Below are 19299 nucleotides of genomic sequence, written 5' to 3'. Positions count from 1 at the left end.
ATAAAAGTCTTGTGAGCTCTCTTGTCAAATCTGCCATGATATCCTGAAGACTTTTTAGGGTGGCTCTCAGAGGCAATGGTAAAAATATAGATTTCCCAGCAAAACAGGTTGTTCTTGCAAAATTCATAGATACAAAAATGTATTTTTGGACTTGTGTGATTTTCATACTTTCATCAGAAATCAAATCAAAGCTTCGGACATTTGGGTAAGAAGTTGAAACATGATAACAAAAGAAAAAAACACTCCAAAACAAACCATAACAAAAATAATTTCTTAGGTGTAGGGGTTTTTTTGGCCCAAGAGCTGTTTTCTGTCCCATTAGGAAGAAGTTCAAGCAACTCTTTTATTGCTTTAAATACCTTTCTCTTATATATAAAGGTAAGGGCTGTTCTGAACCTAGAAGTTACACAGAATAAATGACTAACAGACATGGCCAGTCCCACTGTCCAAGCAAACCAAAGAACATATAATGGAGTCAGTTATATCAGCTCATAAGATCTCTCATCAGCTCAGGGAAGAATCCATGCCACGTTGAACTCTGCCTCCGGTCCTCACCTTTAAGAGGACTTGCACTATATCTCACCTTATTTTTCTTGTATCATATAGAGCTGAGCCCTCAGCACTTTCCTTCATGGCTTTATGTACGTTGGACTAGTAGCTGCTCTAAGTAAACAGCACAGCACACGCAGTCAAATGGCTTGCTTTCAGCTTTGTCATGTTTCAGGGATGTAATTGATTCCATTTGAAACTCATACAGACAAACAGCCCCATGAGAGATCCTTTGCTGAGCCTGAACATCTTTTCACAAACAGGCTGGTTAGAATCGAAAACTATTAGAAAAAAACAAGCAGCAAGGGAGAGACAAGACAGAAGACACACTGAATTGTGTAAAAAAAAAAAAAATCAGGCAAACTGAATCATGCCCCACAGAAGTTCAGCTTCCTATGTTAGCACTACAGAAAACTTCAAAACTACAGGAATGAAAGTTACAGCACTTAGTGTAAGCTAAAAAAGGGGCCTGCTGTTCTCCCATTGCCAGGAAAAGGGGAGTATGGGTGGCAGGGGGAGTCCAGCTGAGTATCTGTATTTGTATTATTACAGTATCTCATTTTTTTTCTCCCTTCCACTGCAGTTTTCAAAGTGCAGTTTAGCACAAGTCCTACCAGAAACAAAAGTTTTGGTAAAACCATGCTATCCACAGTATACTTACAACTAGATGAATCAGTGCCTTCAGGGAGGGAGAAATAAGAAATGTTTTATGTCAAAACAGCTAACATAGGATTGCTATTTTAATGCAGAATTTCAGCAGGAAACATGTTTTTACCTAGATGTAAATAGTCAAGATAAACTGCAAGGTGAGGAATACATGGGAATGTAGTATTTTGACTGTACAGGCACTCTGCTTCATTTCCACTACTACCTACTTCAACCTGGCCAAAAACTGCTAGTGCTTTACTGTAAGAACATTACTTTTGCTGAGAACGTATAGTCTTCCAAATCAGCAATGGCTTAAAGTGTCTTTTTAATAGGCCAATGGATCTAATATAGAAACAATAGAGATAAACATGCCTTACTAGATCACTGTGTGGTAGTCTCAGCCCAGTTTTTCTTGTACCAGTGCTGCTGTTACATGAACAACCATCACAAGAACTAATATTCCCATTTCTTATCAACAGAATCCTATTTTAATCAAAATAAAATTGGTGAGCTGAAGCTACCACAAAAGTCAGTTACCACACCTCAGGGTGGTAACAACCTGCAAAGAGGCCATCCTCTGATCCCCCCCATCAATCTGATGTGGTTCTCCACTCGCACAGCCCTAATCCAGAGCCTCTAAAGGAGTCCTGTGCTCTCTTTCAAAGGGAGTAAAATTCATAGCTTTTTTGTTTTGAAATGGAAACAAGCAGGAAGGGATAGTCTTCCTGGTTCGTGTTTTCATTTTCTCTTGATCACTTATTTTCAGAGCTTCAGGAATCAGAACGATTATGCACCACAAGCCTTATGTAATTAATTTCACTAATGAAAGAATCTCTAAATGTGTTTTTAAAAATATTTTTTTTTATGTAGTTGCCTAATTTCCTAGGTAAACACCAAGCTGTTGACATTTTACAAGGCTCACATTTATAACTAGCGTATTTCCAGTGCACTAAACTTAACAGAATCCTTTCAGAAAACCTATTATATTCTTTAATGTAAAGTTTTATTACTTTTTAGTAATTACAGTGTTTGTTTTGCAGAATTAATTACCAGCCAGCTTCAACCTGAATGACTCATCATTCCAGCCTTCTCTCTCCTCTAGCTATACATTCTGAGTCTGGGCCATTGGCATAATTACTGGAGATCAGGAGAAACCGGTAGATTGTTTTCTGTGTTCTCCTGCACGCTTGACAGTGAACATATTTCCTTATAAAGTACTCCACTTTGAATCAGACCTTAGGCAAGAAAGGTAATGCAATAAGACTGTTATAAGAAGAAAAGCAAAATACTTTTTCAGGTTCCCCCTCCCCCCGCACACACACAGAGCTTAAGACTTTTAAAGTGTACACAGGGTACTTTTATCTTGAATTCTTTCTTGTATTTTGGATCAGGAATAGCAAAAAGCTTTGAAACATGATTATGAGGATTTTTACTATTATTATCTTGTTATTATAGCAATGTCTCAGTGAGGGTCCTATGGCAGTAAGTCTTATATGACCACATGTGAAAGAGCCTCTTGGCCTCTGTCCTGCAGCAAGACACCAGCAATAAAGCAGATTACTCTGCTTTTTGTAAGACAGGTACCAGAGAATCCTAGATGTGTCAAACAGGAATATCCCCTGAGTGGGAAATGCATCCAAATACATTCTTTAAGGTGTGTATATCAAAGATCTTCAGTTGCATTACTCTACTTGGGAGACAGCTGTGTTATTAGTCCTCTTCAATAGCCCAGGAAATTGGGAACATAGTATTGTGTCATGAAAGCTCAAAACAAACAAGAAAAGACATTTGTATTTCCACTCCTTTACTCTGTTAACATGACTGTACTCACAGAAGTCTAGCAATCTGTTTTAACAGTATTTTTTCTTGATAAGTGCTTAGATATGAAAAGTAATAGTATCTGATTATGTCCTCACAGAGAACTTGGCAGAAACCTACATCAGGACAGAGACTAAACAGTAATTCCACAAAGCTACACAACAACCTACCCTGCCTTTCCCTTGTTTTCACATGCAAATATACATACACACAGTCTGATTCAGCTCTATAAAAAACATACATGGACATATGCAAAGCCCCAAGTTTTCATAACAGCTCAGAATCCAGAACTGGGTGCCAAGGTTTTCTAGCCCTTATGTGACTGTTTAGAAAGGAGCTGTTGTATTTTTGAAATCTGACACCAAGCAAGTCAAGTTATGCATATGCTGACGTGTTTATATGATCGAGGGCATAATGACTACCAATTACTCTAAATTTCCAAACCAAGCAATAGCTTACATTATATATTTTTTGGAAAACCTACAACCTCAAGAACAACAAAATTACAAGCCATTCTGTGCTTTCCCGAAACCAGACTTAAACAACCTCTCCTGCTGAGACCACAGATCATTAACATTGTTAATGCTTTCACTAAAACTGTTTGGAGAATGTGACAAGTCTAATTTGTTACTGACAAACCAGTTGGGAGTATGTTTAAAATGCACTGCTCTTGCTGTTGTACGCTTTGAATGGATGTGTATCCTGTCAGACTTGCAATTTTGTTAAAGACTATCTGTTATTTCATCAGTCTCTTCAGCTGGATTCAGAAGGGAAAACTCTGCATTCTGCTCACTTCCATTTCTGCTTTTAGATTTAAAAAGCCTGTCTTTAAAATGATGATCGCAGCCCAGGGAGGGAAAGAGAGCTTTTCAAGGCACAGCTTGGCAACCCAGAGGTGCTTGATTTCTCAAACAGAGCTATCTTTTAATTAAGTTGTATAGCTAATTACCATAAAGATAGATACCATATCTTCCTCTCTAGCTTAACTTTGATGGTTTGATAAGATCTATTTACACATGATTGAACATTCAGTGCTTTAGCATAAAAGTGCATATTTTAGTAGGCTGCATATAAAATTAGGCAAAGTCATTTGGCATAGTCTCTCTTCTTCAGAGATAAATACTTTCCAGAAAAGGCCTAGATGGCCTTTCTGTCCATTCCGCTGCCATGTCTTTCATAAATGTATCTGACTACTTTGATTTATTCAGATACCCAGATCAGACCACTGGATTTATGACCTATTCTTGATGACTAAGAGATTTTCAATACCACTGGCTTCTTCAGAAAGTGTGAATTCCCTTCTGCAAACAAGTGAACAAGTTTACCCAGATTATTTGAAGGTGCTATGATAATTCTTCAAACGCTGTGGGTAGTCTTTTCAAAAGGGGACACCAATGTAGGGTGTCTTCATGTTTTAGATAACAATTAAGGTATTTGAAAATGGGCATCCCAAATGAGAAGCTAAAAAATCATTAGCCACTCCTGAAAGTGTCCCCAAAACAGTTGACATTCATATTCAAAACTTTGGTGGCTGTGAGTCTTATCCTTAGCACAAATTTAAATTCAGACCTGAATGTCTGAACAAGAAGCCTTTATCATACCTTATTGTCAGTTGTCCCCTACTTGTCTTCTCCACACAATATGATACCGCAAGACACTTTTCTCAAACCAGATTCAGGATATAAATGAGAGGCCAATCAAGAAGAAATTTCAAGAGCAGTGTTTGGTGGATGTATCTAAAATTGAACTAGCAGGGAACTGTAGTTGGGAGGTAAAGGTGTTACTCAGGGCTTCACAAGGGAGGCTTATGCAGTCCTTGTCTACTTTTAAGAAATGCTATATCCAAACTTTTTTATACTTAAGGCTGGTCATGGTATATAGGCTGTGAGTTATATTGCCTTGCTTATGCACAAACATGAGCTCATTTAACTGAGAGTGTCATTTGATACTGGTTTAGTTAAAGTGTTGCAGCTTTGGGGCTATTTTTATATTAGTTTTAGCTTGACTGATGTAGTTAAAGTAATACAACTCATTTAAAGCAATTTAAACCCAAGTTGTACAGTAACCCAAGGTAAATAGAAGTGCAACTTTTGTGGGGAACTTCGGATGTCCTACATCTATTCTTCACCAATATTCCAGATGATTGCTTTTCTCTTCTTCTCATGAATACAAACATGCTTCAGCATGGTAGCAAAGAAGAGCCAGAAGAAAAAGGTTAAGTGGCAGCCAGAAAAGAAACATGAGAAGTGTCTCTCCTCCTGCCTCCAGCAGGAGGCAAGTATGTTCTGCTCTCCATGGTGGCCTGCTTAAGAGACATCTTAACTGGAGAACCTGCTTAGACCTGTCTTGCTGCTGAGTTCTTTGAGTTCCCCTTTCACAGCACAATGCCTCTTAATTTAACAAGCAGGGGGATCTATGGTTGACTTGAAAGTTTATAAATTACTTTCATGTTTTTCACTAAAACCAGTTGCAAACCTTGGGAGGATTCTCATGGAGTGATTTAAATCATGCCATCCTGCACATCTGTTACCAGAGCTAACGTAATGCAAGATTGCTGTCTAGCTAACAGTAAGGGGAGACATAGCCTGCAGAATGGCCCCATGAAAAAAAGACAGCCATCACACCTGACTATTCCTCCCGACAGCATATACCACATTGTGCACATTGTCTGTACTTCATTGTCTATCAGATATACCATTCCATATTAATAGCAACAGTTAGCATTTCTCCTAGCCTAATCATATGGAGAATAAATTGTTTTTCAAAGGAAGGCAAAATTATTTCCATCCAGAGAGGAAGAAGTTAAGATGACAACTTAACTGGGGAAGGATTAGCTTTCAAAGATTCAGATAACATTTAGATCCCTGGCCCTCACTACAAAGGGTCTCATTTATGCCTCTGAAAAGCTGTCCTGCTGAGTTTGAATAAGGGATCTCTCAGGGCTAAGTCAAACTCCCCTTCTCTACTTGTGCCATCTACCCATGTCTTTATTGAAGAGATCTCACTCCATCTTGCAAAGAGGAAAAAGGAGTGTCATAACAAGGTGCCCCTGCAAACCAAAGAGGGCAGGAAGAACCGGCCAAGCCATGACAGAGTTGGTGGGATATCAGTGAGAAGCACAGAATAAATGACAGTATCTCAAAGGAAGAACTGGAATCTACATGCTTGTACAGTATTTTAGCAACATCAAAAATACTGAGTCAGTCTTCTGCCAACAATAAGATTCATACATGCTCAAAGGCACTGAAAACTTAACTGCTGTGAGTTTTCAATGTTGCTATCATTAGAACAAAAATCTTTACCCTAAGAGATACAAGATGTTAATGAAAAGTTGCCAATCCTTCCCAGCTCCTTTGGGAGCTCAGTCTCATGTGGGATCAGCCCGAGTAAATGCAGCATTTGCTGTGCAGCAGTTCCCGGTTGTCTTTTCTAACTTTGAAGCACTGGGAAATATGTAGCCTTCATACTCTGAACTTCCAGCAAAGAACGGCAGTGTTGGGAGGCGCATTTGTCTGAACCAACACTGAGACAGATTAAATTCTCTACTCACCACTTCTTCCATGCTTCTCCAGCAAAACGGTGATGGGTCCATTCATGCAAATGGGGAAACAGCTTTTGTTTTAAGCAACAAAGCTGACACTGCTAGCTACAGCAGATATATAAAGTAGACTCTAAAAATTAATCTACATAGTTAATTTGGGACTTCTTACCTTTTAAATAGTCCCAAAATCATACAGATGCCAAGAGCTGATCAGAAGAGATTCATGTCTCTTTTGGTACAATAGTATTTATATCAGTACACATCCTGATAATTATGTAGCAAGATCTTCAGACTGCCACAAATGCTTTGTGGAATTCCCTTATGGGTGATTCTGGGGAGGAAAAAGAGAAAGTGAGTATTAAACATACTGTAGCCAATATTTTTATCATATCAGCATGGCTGCAGATCCTGAGTCAATTTACTATTGCTGAGTCTTTCCATCTCAATTTCTCAGCTATAGTAACCTATGCCTATTGCTGCCTAACTCTGCAAAAGCAAACCTGTTCTCACATTATGGCACAGAAGATGCACTTTTCATTTCATGCAGTGAGGGAGACTACAGCTTCAGAGATTTAGTTGGTCTCAAAGCTCATTTGGAGCTAAAAGCCCTATGAGAAATACATAATGAGAAAAATCTGATAGTTTAATGCATTCCTGCAAAGAACTATAATTTGCTAGAAAATTGATGGGATAATATCATTCCTAAGATCAATTGGAGGTCGGTGTGTTAAAATTCAGCTCTAAGTGTTGGTACAGAGGGATTCAATTAGGAATGGGGAACACAGTTCAGAGACAGTCACAGCTTATGCGACACTGTTAGGGAAACCCATGCTATTTCTTAATGGAAAGTTTAGTGTCTGGTAAGTTTTTCATTTTTCCTTCATCCTTCTAGTCAAGATTATTCAGTTCAATTTTGCATCTTGATAACATTTGGATAGGTACCCAAAACAAACCTCCAAATTTATTTATTACAGCAAGAGTCAAAGAGCTCAAGAAATATCCCATTGTACTATACACTGTACAATGTAAAACAGTGTCTAAGCAAGTCAAAAATAGCTTCTTTTCATGACTATAGCTAATATCTTTCTACCTGGTTTGAAGGCAGCTTTTGGAGAACAGTCACAGAAGACTATTTACTTTGTTCTTCCATCATTCTCCTGCCCTCATTTTCCTGCTCTCACTTCAGGGAAGTTAGCAACTCGATATGCAGCTCTTTCAGTTCTGTATAGTAAGGTATTACATTTTCTAAGGCAAAAACCTACAAGACAAAGTGTTCTGGGACAAGAGCTTCCTTTTGTATTAACAGCACCTGCTTATCAGAAGATCCACGCAGAACTGTAAAAGAACGTGGAAGGCTGACATGGCCTATCAGATACCCAGTGAGACTTTCTGCCACATTCCTCAGATGGGATACAGGCGATGAGCAAATCACTAGACAGACAATGTGGGGTTTTGGCTTATTTCTGGGTTATTTGGTATTGTCACAACCAAAATTATATATAATAAATCACCCAGATATTTAATTTTAATTTGTCATTTGCTGTACAGAAGTAAGGCACCTTTCTATACAGAGTATGTGTAGAGAACATTTTCAGTATTTATTGAAATACATGAGTTTTCTGCAACTTAAGTTTATGCAACTGAAACGTTATTTTGGCAACTCTTTTCAGCTCTAGATCTCAAAATATTCCAGAAAGGCAATCTGTCACTGTGACCCCAGTATTCCTGATGAAATAACAAAATAACAAAGGTATCAGATAATTGAAAATCATCCAAGATAAGCAAATAACCAGAAGATTTGGAGCAGAACCAAAAGGAGATGACTCCTAGGTCCACGTTCAACCAACTAGCCARTAATTGTCCTTAGAAAGCAAAAGAGCCAGTAATTTCACAGATTTGATATAATGACCATGGACATTACCTGGTATTTTATGTATGAAGAAGTGCCAAATGATGTTAATTTTAAGGCAAGATTGACTGGGAAATGAGACAGAACAGAAAGAGGAGCATGATCGTTATCTTCTAAGGATGCTACTGCTGCTGTGGGATTTATGGGCAAAATAAATCTGAAAAGTCTAGAACTAGTGAATTAGGGGAAAAATGTTGAAATACATCAAACTGATCACCTTGGATATAATAAGAAAGTGTAGTATAGAACCAACCCACTGCACAGATGTGGTTGGAGGAGTACAGAACAGAACTTCAGAGAAAAATTGCAAAGCCAAAGGTGAAGTTAATGTATCTTTAGGATTAATGCAGCCATAATGTAATGCTGCAGAGAGCTGGTCATAAATTGCCTCAAGGGAAGGAGATGACAATGGGGAGTCTGTGTGGAGTTACTGAATAATAGTATCAGAGCATCTGCTATGCAATATGGTTTGAACTTTGTGAAGCCCTATTGTATAACTTACTTGTCATTTGGGCTGAGGAACAGATGACAGATCTGCTAGGAATGCTCAAAAACAGACCTATTAATTTTTTTTCTAAATAGAAGTTTCTAAACCAGCTGTTCTCACTGAGATGGCATTTTAGCAAATAGATAGGTCTCCATAAAAAAAAATGTACGGTGGAATCTAGTAAAGGTTCCTGTCAGGGCAAGAAAAAGTTCAAAATGGGAGCTGTGGCATCTTCAGTTAACTTAGAGCATGAAATCGGCTAGGAAGCAATGCAGGAACATGATACTGGAATGGGCTAACCAGGCCATCAAGTCTGAGCTTTCATAGCATGAAGATAACAGCAGTGATACTAGGTATTAAATAGCACAGCTGGAGATGCTTTTCCCCCCCTCCAGTGATATTTCAAGATTGTTCTGAGACATATTAACAGAATAGGATAGAGAAGGCTGGCAGCAATGCTGCCCGTCTTCCAGTCAGTTTGCAAGCAAATTCAGCACCTATTTGGAAAGCCCCAATCAAGGTACCAAAGTGGCTGCTCATTTCATTTGTACACCTAGTCCTTCGTATGGGTACTGACCACATGGGAACCTCCCACAAGTCTTTTGGGAAGTAGGTGTTCCCCAGTCCGTTACATAAATTAAAGATCAATCCAGTGTCTTTCAACAGCATTACTGCTAAAAAGTGAAGCAATGCTTGTTGACTTTGCAAACTGGAAATCTAGCAGTGGTGCTAGTAGCCTGATTTGGGCCAGGATATAACTGTATTTGGACTGTACGAAGAGATAATCTGTGCCTCAGAAAGTCTGTATTGTTACTCTTGTTTTCTTTTCCTAATCTCTTACTTCTGCCTCAGCTTTTGTCAAGTACAATTAAGAAATGCCAGCTTTAGGGGGATGGTAGAAATTTAGAGACAAATTTATAACAGAAGTGTTCATTTCCTCCTTTCATAAGGCACACATAAATACTTGGCCACCCAGCTTGCTAGGAAATGCAGCAGTCAAGTCAGAAGCTGAAATCGGAACAGCCATCTGTTCTGACAACATGCAAGTGACTTGTTTGCATCAAACCAGCAGCACAATAGAAAAAGATGGAAGGATATACAGCAAGGAGCAGATAAAAAGATACACTGAGTGCATCGCATACAGCCTCAAAAACAGAATGCAGTATTGCAAGAAAAGTCTGGCATATATCAGTTGCCCTTTAAAGTATGGTCATAACAAGTGAATGCAGTAGGGAAATAGCCAAATACAAATTTGGGATAACAGATCTAGCTTAAAAAATTTACTGATTTATTCCTCCGTCATAGGTATCTTTCTAGATGCATAAGCACATATAGTTCTATGAAAACATGTGCAGGTTGCAATTAATAAGATCATGGCATTACTGTGGTACTAAATCAAGACACTGTTCCTGACAAAACAGATGAAGTTTTAGGGCCTCAGTAAGTCAACACCAAGAACACAGGGTTTGAGGGAGGAAGGTTGCCTTTATTTTACCCCAAAATTGTTACTCATTATAATTTTTTCCATTAAGATATGGCAGCAGAAACCTTCTAATCTGCACTGTGTGTACATGCATTCAGAAGGCAACTATCAGCTCCCATCCTAAGTACTAAACAAATGATTACATTAGCAGTGACTACACCAGGATCTGTGGATCCCTGAAACACACCCTTATTGCATTTCATCAAATTACCCCCTCTTGCAATTTCCACCTCTGCTCTTACTTTTCCTGTGCCAGAAAACATCCTTTATGATTTCATGTTCCTTTTTCATGCTCATTAACTTGAGCTATTTAGTTCTTGTTTGACATGAAAATAGGAAATGTTGTTATCCACAGAACAGATTCCTTCCCTCTAATCAAATCTGCTATCTGAAAATTGAGCATTATTACTGCATTGTTTCCAGCTTCTGTTCAGTGTTAGCCAGACTGTGCATTCAGGCTTGAAAGCCTCTGGTTCAGTTAATCTGTGATTTAAACTGTGCTCTGTCACATATATGAAGGAATGCAATGTCAGAAGACCTAAGGAGTAAGCCGATTTTTGGGCCAGAACTCAACCCCAAATCTGTTTAATCTAAAACTTGATGAAGCTGTAAAATGTGTGGGCGAGTTTTTCTTCTTACAAACCTTTATGCATGGAGCCTTTTAGGGGCAGAAAACTATACTCATTGAGATTATGAGTGGCAGATAGGAAATGCAAGAGAAGTTCTGAGGCTGGGGTTGAGATAAACTGTGCAACTCTACATGAGCCCTCAGTGACTCCTTCCAAGCCACTCTACACATGATTACTACTACTAGAGTAGTCAAAAGAGGGAAATAAAGGCTTTCAGGCCAGTGCCAGGTCTGCCATGCCCAAGAGTAGAAAGCATTATGCCAATTACGTGAACCGCAGTACAGATTTTGCGCTGCGACAAGGCTGGGAACATCTAGCAACCGAGAACATTTCTTAGAGTTCATGTATTCATACAAAACCTGGCAAGCATACCTCCTTCTAAATCCAGATAACACCTTAGTACACACATATTGCTTTCAACTTGTCTTTAATCTCTGCATAACTTGGGATGTTTCTATACTTGTCTGCTTCAGCTGTGAGTATGAACAAGACCTATTTCAGAAACCAGTAATAACAGTGAATGCAAGCCATTGACAACATTAGTGAGAACATCCCAGAGGTGAGACATGCAAGCTTAGTGGTGAGCTACTGCAACTATGTTCCAACAGTTTTGTGTGCAAGAGTGTACAGACAAGTTATGTATTTTTGCTTTTACTAGAGGACTTAGCTTATGTTTCTATAGCAATTAAGCAGAAGGAATGAGAAAAGTTGAACAAATCTGATGCTACTTAGCCTTAGCTCATGAAACAAATAAGGGTCAGGGAGAAGCACAGAATCCCACAATGCTGCCTGCATGGTCCCTGTCCTATGAACAGTATTTCCAAAATGAAGATTGTCATTTGCATCACATTAACATTTATCTATATCTGTGGGAAAGAAATGTGCTTGAAGCCTATTCAAAAATCTCATTAAAACAAAAAATTAAGGTAAATCAACTCAGTGAATTTCACTCTGCTGTGCCTGTACATGCTACCAAGTGATGCTTAAAGTCGGTCTCTCCATCACTCCACAAGCTTCAGTAGAAGCATGCCCTTTGTCTTATTTAACTCCTCAAAACAGAACACAAGTTTGAGCCTTATAGTGGTTTTCTCCAGATAAATTTCTTCCCCATTAGATAAATGTGTTCTATTTACTCTACATAGCATACATTTATGATGACTTAAGTCTAAAGCATTGTCATGTCCTCTAGCTATTGCTATAATTGTCAGTTTCCCCTACATTTTTCTTTTATTTTGGTACCATACCCTCTGATCAATACAGAACAGTCAATAGAGATGCTTACTTGGGTATTTTGCATTATGTCCTGAGGCCTCCACCTATTTATAAAAATGTGATTAGGTCAAGTTCTACCCCACTAGCCATTTAATAGACTTGGAGCCAAATACTGTATAATCTAGATTTTCTCACTAGCATCCAGATACAAGGTTGAAATCATAGCCTGTCCAGTAGACTTAGAGTTAAACAAAGAGACCTTGTAGTGTTTGTTAAGTGAAGACCTAACAAGGTACCAGGTGAGATCAGTATCACAGCATAGACCTAAGGCAAGAGTACGATGTCCCTGTTCACCATTGCTTTGCACCCTGGAGTCATTTGCTCTAGTTCAAAGTGTTCGCTGGCTTTCAGGTGATACTGTTTGTAAGGTCATTAACACTGATTCACACTGATTTAGGCCCTCCATCTTCATATTATGCAATTTTTTGTACATTGGTTGTATTATTACCTGATTCCACTGGACTTTCTGAAGAGTAGCAGGTGGCATTTGGAGTATACACAAGCAGCTTCCTGGGCAAGGAAAACAGTGAAGTATTTTAGAAAAAGCTTCTGCACATAGCTTTCACTGTATGCAGCAGACAATTTTAAGAGACAGGTCACTGTAAAAAAACCTCTATTTCTTACTCACCTGCAGAACTTGTTTTTAAATTATACTGCTTTTCACACTTCAGATTAACAAAATTCTGTCATCTTAAAGCTTTAGACCTCTCCTCTGTCATTCTGTGTCCAGATATCAGTTTTGTATCTAACACTTCTTCATTATTGGAAAAGTTTATTTAAGATTCGTCTATGACATTCCTAGAGCCTCCCTCCCCCTGCCTTCAACAGATTAGGATTTAGGCCATAGCTCTTTAGCAATGAAAGGACAGTTTTGTGATCAAAATTCTCATCAAGAAAGTGATCTGGGCTTAATATGCAGTTCTAAAGATTCTCTTTGGTGATATCTGAGTTGCCAGAGTACCATGCCCAAATAAAACTGAAATCAAAGCATTCTTTACCTCTTAGCTTGAGAGACTGCATATGCCCATCTATATTTGTTCACTATATACCACAACTAGGATTGTTGTTTCTGTACACCAGGAGTTACCTGTACAGTCCTCAATGGCAGGAAATCAAGTTCCCTTTCAAGCAATAGATGTGGGTAGACAGATGACATTCATGACATGAATCTAGGAAAATAAATGTTTGAAGAACTAGGGCACACTCTGGAGCCTTAAAAACATTCGGTGCAATTCCCCAGTCTTCTCTTACTATTATTTTCTCTTGGGTGACTTAAGGCTAGCCCTAAGGTGACTTTAGGCTGTTTACCAAAGGTATTTAGACACACACTCAGGGACATAGTTTTAGGGATCAGGACTTGGTCTTTCTCAGTTCTTCAGGTGATGTCCACCCCCAGCTGTACTGGGCATATACATACAATACTAAGGCACCACATAATTACCTAGATATCCATGGCTTATGTAGAGGCTTGTCACCCAAGTCATTTTGCATTTCATTTCTTTAAGACAAGTGCTCATCTCCTATTTAGATCTTTTCTGAACTGTCACACAGTGATTCACCAAAAACTTAAGTGTTTTGATCATTTAAAAAAAATCAGTAAAGATATTTGCAATCACATCTTTGATGTTTTATAGATTAGGAGTGTCTCATGAATAATAGTCACTTCTGTCATCTTTTCTGATTTTGAGAATTTTCATTAACTGAAATTAACACTAACTGGAAAATAATTAAACTAGCTTGTAGAGTCCAGCCTTCCTATCAGCACTAGTAGTAACTAATCAACACCATCAATAGATTTAATAGCATTAAAATTCTGATTCTCTGGATTATTTCTCACTCCCACACCACCCACTTCTAGTCTTAGTCTCATTATGTGCAGGCAGCAGTATTCTTTAATACCAAGAGAACAGATATAGGAACTAAAATTAACCCAGATTTGCACTGTCCATGTAAGAAAAATGTCATGTTCTTTCTGCATAATTGCCCAGCATCATTCATTACTGGTCTGCAAATCTGAACTCATCATTCAGGTTCCCTGTTCTGTTCTATAAATAGAAGCTTCTATGAGGAAGCCAGATTATGGAGAGGATATTTATACAAAAAGAAAGGTTCTCCAGCTGGCATGATCCCATCTTCCCTTTTGGTTGTTATTACTGTTCTTTGCATTAGCAACAAACTCTGCCTAAACTGTGTTAATCACACAAGAAATTGAGCAGGGTTTTTCTCATCTTTTATTTTCACGTTGTTTAAATGAAGCCTTAGTTCCTGGCAGAGGGGGAGGGGGGAAATCAATAGTCCAGCTGAAACTAATACATRTATGACTTTCAGAAATGGAACAAGCCTCTAGTCAATTTTTCTTCATTCTTCCTGATCAGAGGATCAGTGATGCAATACCAGTTTTTATCCAGGCCAAATGGGTCATAATTATCTCTTTTCATTCCTACTTAAGACGACAGGCATCTATGTGTCAGTCAGGACTGTTACAGTTCCAAGTTTACAAAAAGCTATGGAAGAGCAAAGAAATCCTAAAGATCTTTACTTTTGTTTTCTAAACCTTATGTTGAAATATGGGCATGTTTTATATAAATCAGTGAGAAGCCCCCATATTCTGAAACAAAATAGGAGAGGATGTTTGATCTGATATTAGTAAATGCATACACAGATCTTGTAGTCTGTTATAATCCAATTGGTTGTCCTAAGTCTAAGCTAATCAAAATATGCTCAGTCCTTTGCCTTAAGGCAACTCTGTTGTATTTCTACATTTTTTCCAGTAAGATAACCACCATTTGAACTTGGTTCTGCTGCATGCAGTTCATCCTGTAATTTAGTTTCTAGAGTTAGCTGCACACAGATTTTTCCTAATACCAAGGCAGAAACCCTCTGGAGCCCCCCTGTCTCAGAGGGAGCTCTCAGTGCAGCAGGCTAACTAACAGCACAGTAAGCCTTGTTCCCTGGGGCCTCTTCAGTGGACAGCAAAAAGAAACAAAAACCCTAAAAAGAAACACAAAACTGAAGGCAAAGATTTGTTGTTTGTTGCACTATTTACACTCCCACTAGAGGGCAGATGGGGAAGGAAAGGCTGCTAAAAAGAAACAATTTGCCTGGCTATTTCAGAAGGGATTTTGGAAGCAGTACATCCTGTGATTATGACCCAAAAAGGGAAATTAAGTACAGGATAAGAGCAGGCTAGATAGAGCCTTAAGGTTTTTTTGAAGTTTTATTTCTCCTTCTATTGAAATCTGAAGTTAGCTGATATTTACTGATGAGCATGCAGATACAATGTCATATTAATATCTATGAAGACGATGTTAGATAAGACTACCTAAGGAAGAAAGTTTTACCCAAATCATCATTTTGGATTTCTTGTACTCCGAAGCACCTGGCACTTAAAAGGAGGTTAAGATGGAAAAATGCTATCATGAAAAAGCTGATGACATTTGGGATCAGGATTTTAATGAAACTTAAATGGAGTAACTAAATACTAAGTCACAGTGATTCAAAGTCTTTGAATGTTAAAAACAGACAAAATTTCCCTGGACATTTTATTTTGCTTTGGTTCTACTAGCTGCTGATGGAGAGAAAGTGACTCTGGGTGAATCACTTTCATTTCAAGACAATTTCTCTAACTCTAGGTACTCTGCAAAGAAAGGAGCTGGTTCTCCCCTGTGGCAGAGTTAAGGTGATTTCAGTACCTTATCAGAAAGGGACAGCTTTAATTCTGCATTTGTCTGTGGAGTTTTTTTTTTTTTTAAATTAACTTTTAGGTTACAAAGCTTATATAATACTGAGTTAGATACTGATTAACCATTCCTTTATCACCAAGAACCAAATTTTACTGGTGCAATGTCTGTTCCAAAGAACAAATGCAGTTGAGACTGCACAGAGGCACCTTAGCATGTGATGGAAACCTGCAAGCCCTATACAACTAAGTTTTAAAACTTCCGGATTCAGACAAAATAGAATTCCAGGTACTCAGTAAGCCTCTGAATGCAATGCTTAATCCAAGTAATCCAAAAGCAATCTTGCTGGCAATTTAGTTGTTTTCTAAGGAAGAGACTTCAATAACAGTTTATTCACATATAATTGGATCCCCTTATGTTTGTATTGTGCTTATTTCTGAAATCTTTCAAGATAGAAAGATCTCCTGTATTATTTGACTTGGCTTTTCACTCTCACCTGAGGGATTACACATTACTTGGCACACAATAGCCCAGACAAATATGAATTTTGTATTAGTGCTGATCAGAAAGTGCAGCTATTCCTTGAGAACCAGCATACAAGACATGCAAGAAAAATTGAGGAAATTGCACTGATTTTTAAATTGCCTTTTGTTTTGATTTGTTTTAGTAAGCTCATTGCCTAGATCAGCTTCTGTTGTAAGTGCAATTCAGTGGGGAGAAAGACTTCACATTTTAGATAATTTTTAAAGTTACCACAGCTTTAGCAGAACATGATTTATTTGCATTTGCACACAGAAATGTTTGATTAATGGATGGTTTTCAGACTGTGCCTCCTTCTCACTGATACCATTCATAGCCCTTAATTGGAAGCACTGTATTTGCCTCTTATGCTCCATTAGTTCTCCAGAGGGGTGGGGTGAAATAGAAGGCCAGAAGTTCCTTGTGACTGAACAGGAAGCACATCCTTAGCCTTGCATGCAAATGACATGAAATTCCTTTTAGAGACAACAGCTAATGTTGCATGAATCCTAAACAAAAACTTTGTTCCCTGCCTTGCTGTGACAGATTTTGAACTCCAAATTACTTCCCACACTCTATAGTAACCAATATTTTGACATGCAGGCATTACTGCCAAGAGGTAAATAGGAGGAAGAACAACATAGGATTTTGCCAAACCACTTTAGATCAGCCCATCAAGACATTATCCTGATTCTAGCCATGGCTAATACCTGACACCTGGGGAGAAGCTAAAACTCCTTCAAGCTAAAACTGTAGAGGTTTGCAGCAGGGGAAATTCCTGACCTTGACAGTGGTCAATTTTTAGAAACAAAGGAAGAGGAAGAAACTTTGTTTGTACACTACGATCTCATTACCCAAAACACCTGCCCTACCAGGACCTGGCTTTTACCTGTTTCCTTCTCATGCACTTTGAGAACATAGTGACAAGGCACAGGAACCTGATCAGAATAGAACAGTCAACATTTGCTTTCCTGTTGCATCTCCTTGCAAGTCTGTATCTGCTAGCCTAGTACAAAACAAAATAGATGGGAAGTCATAGGAAAACAAGTGAGATGCATTTCTGAATCAGGAAAAACACTGTGTTTAAAAGCCTGCAGACACAGTTGAGTCCTGTAATTCCAGATCTAAGTAAAATAGCTTTCCCTACATTTTACTATGGAGAAATCCTGATGTATAAAAACAATCTGAAGTTTGCAGTGCCAGTTCAATCCCATCTTTCTACACAAATCCTTTTTAAGTTTGTTCTTAGGAAACAAAAGATTTCTGACAACTCCAGCCTGACACTTGTAAAGCTATTCAAACCAAGCACAGAAGATATGACAGAACAAGGCTGACATTTTAAAAGAAGAATAACAAACATCTAAAAATGTGCTGCAGAAATAAGACTCTTACAGATAGCACTAGCAATTTGAATACAGCAGCAGAGTATTTTATCACAAAAATAAGCCAGAAGTTTTCATGTAGCTAAACATGGAGTCAAATTATGTAAAAGTTTCAAATAGTACATTGCAGAATAGGGAATTCAGTACTTGTTTTGTGGCTTAATGTATATGCACATTTTGCATTAAGAATTATATTTGTTTCACTTTCACTCTTGACATAAGTGTACCTATTTCATGAACAAATAATAGATGAAGAGTAATGATTCCTCACAGATGAGGGAAATTGAAGTCTTCTGTTCTGGTGAGTTAGATATGAATTTTTCATAAGCATTTCAGAAATTCTTCTCTGCTAGTACAATGCAAGTTCAACTGCTGCAATTATGCTTCTGTCATGTACCTTGAGGTACCAAGAAATAGCTAATTCTTTGCCCACAGTAAATTTTAAAAGGTTAGCAATGTATTAAAGACAACAACAGAAAGCAAATATAATGCTGGTGAAAAGGGACAGCAGTGGAGACTGGAGACCTCTTTGAGTCACATTCAACAGCAGTACTCTGCCTCAGAAGTATTTCTTTATCCAGCCTGGAGGATTATCAAGAAAAATATTTTCATAGTTCAGTCATAAGATGGTGCCTTGGCCAGCACACCACAGTATTGGGAGCAGCAACATGCAGTTCACACTCAAAGCAGAGATGCCAGAGAAGTCCCTAGAATCTTTTTCCTGACAACATAAAGTTCAAGATCTCCCAACACCACACTACCAGATACATTACTTGTTCAGGAGCCAAAACATTACATTTGGCTTGTATTTAAATACTAAGGTGCAGGAATATTACCTTGTGCTGTCTCATGCTTAATTCTTATTAGCATCAGTTATGCAATCCCTTTTTGGGGACATAATTTGCATATGTCCAATATGCAGCATCTCATTAAAGAAATGAAAGCTCAGTTCCAATACCGGTATTAACATGAATATAATATACAGGAGTTCTGGGGCTCATTTCCCATCTCTGCAGCAAACTTTCTATGACCTGGATTCTGTTGCCTCAGCTCTGTGCCTCCATTCTCTGAAGCAAAGCTCCATTTCTGTCCATGACCCTCTGAAGGGGAGCCCAGCCACTTCTGTGCACAGTGCCTCATGCATAAGAAAAAGTCAAGTTCAACTGTCTGGCATCCTGAAGCATGCCAAGTCCTGCATGTGTGAGGCAGGATATTGCACTGTTATCAGGAGCCACATTTTAAGCCCCAGTCTGCTTGGCAGGTATGTCATCTTCATGATAGTTCTATGGCTGACATTACTAGACCAAGACAACTTAATTGCTAAACTATAAGTGCATCAACTCTTTTCTATGGGATCCATAAGTATATTTACCATGTATGCA

At 38.4% G+C, this 19299-nt stretch overlaps 1 protein-coding gene across 1 annotated transcript in view; it reads right to left on the bottom strand.

Moving 5' to 3' along the window:
• KCNU1 (potassium calcium-activated channel subfamily U member 1) overlaps positions 1-19068 on the bottom strand; it is an 83874-nt gene extending 64806 nt beyond the window's left edge. Inside the window, exons 1-3 of the mRNA XM_026064462.1 lie at positions 18754-19068; positions 12785-12846; positions 6726-6887 (exon numbers count right to left, since the gene is read on the bottom strand). The gene's annotated coding sequence lies outside the window, so the exon portion shown is untranslated. The remainder of the gene's footprint in view (positions 1-6725; positions 6888-12784; positions 12847-18753) is intronic.
• Positions 19069-19299: the final 231 nt, after the last annotated feature.

This window comes from Apteryx rowi, unplaced genomic scaffold, assembly GCF_003343035.1.
Source record: "Apteryx rowi isolate R43461 unplaced genomic scaffold, aptRow1 scaffold_217, whole genome shotgun sequence".
NCBI classification, from domain to species: domain Eukaryota; kingdom Metazoa; phylum Chordata; class Aves; order Apterygiformes; family Apterygidae; genus Apteryx; species Apteryx rowi.
Note: the sequence above shows the minus strand (reverse complement) of the source record. Positions and strands in the feature narration are given on the sequence as shown.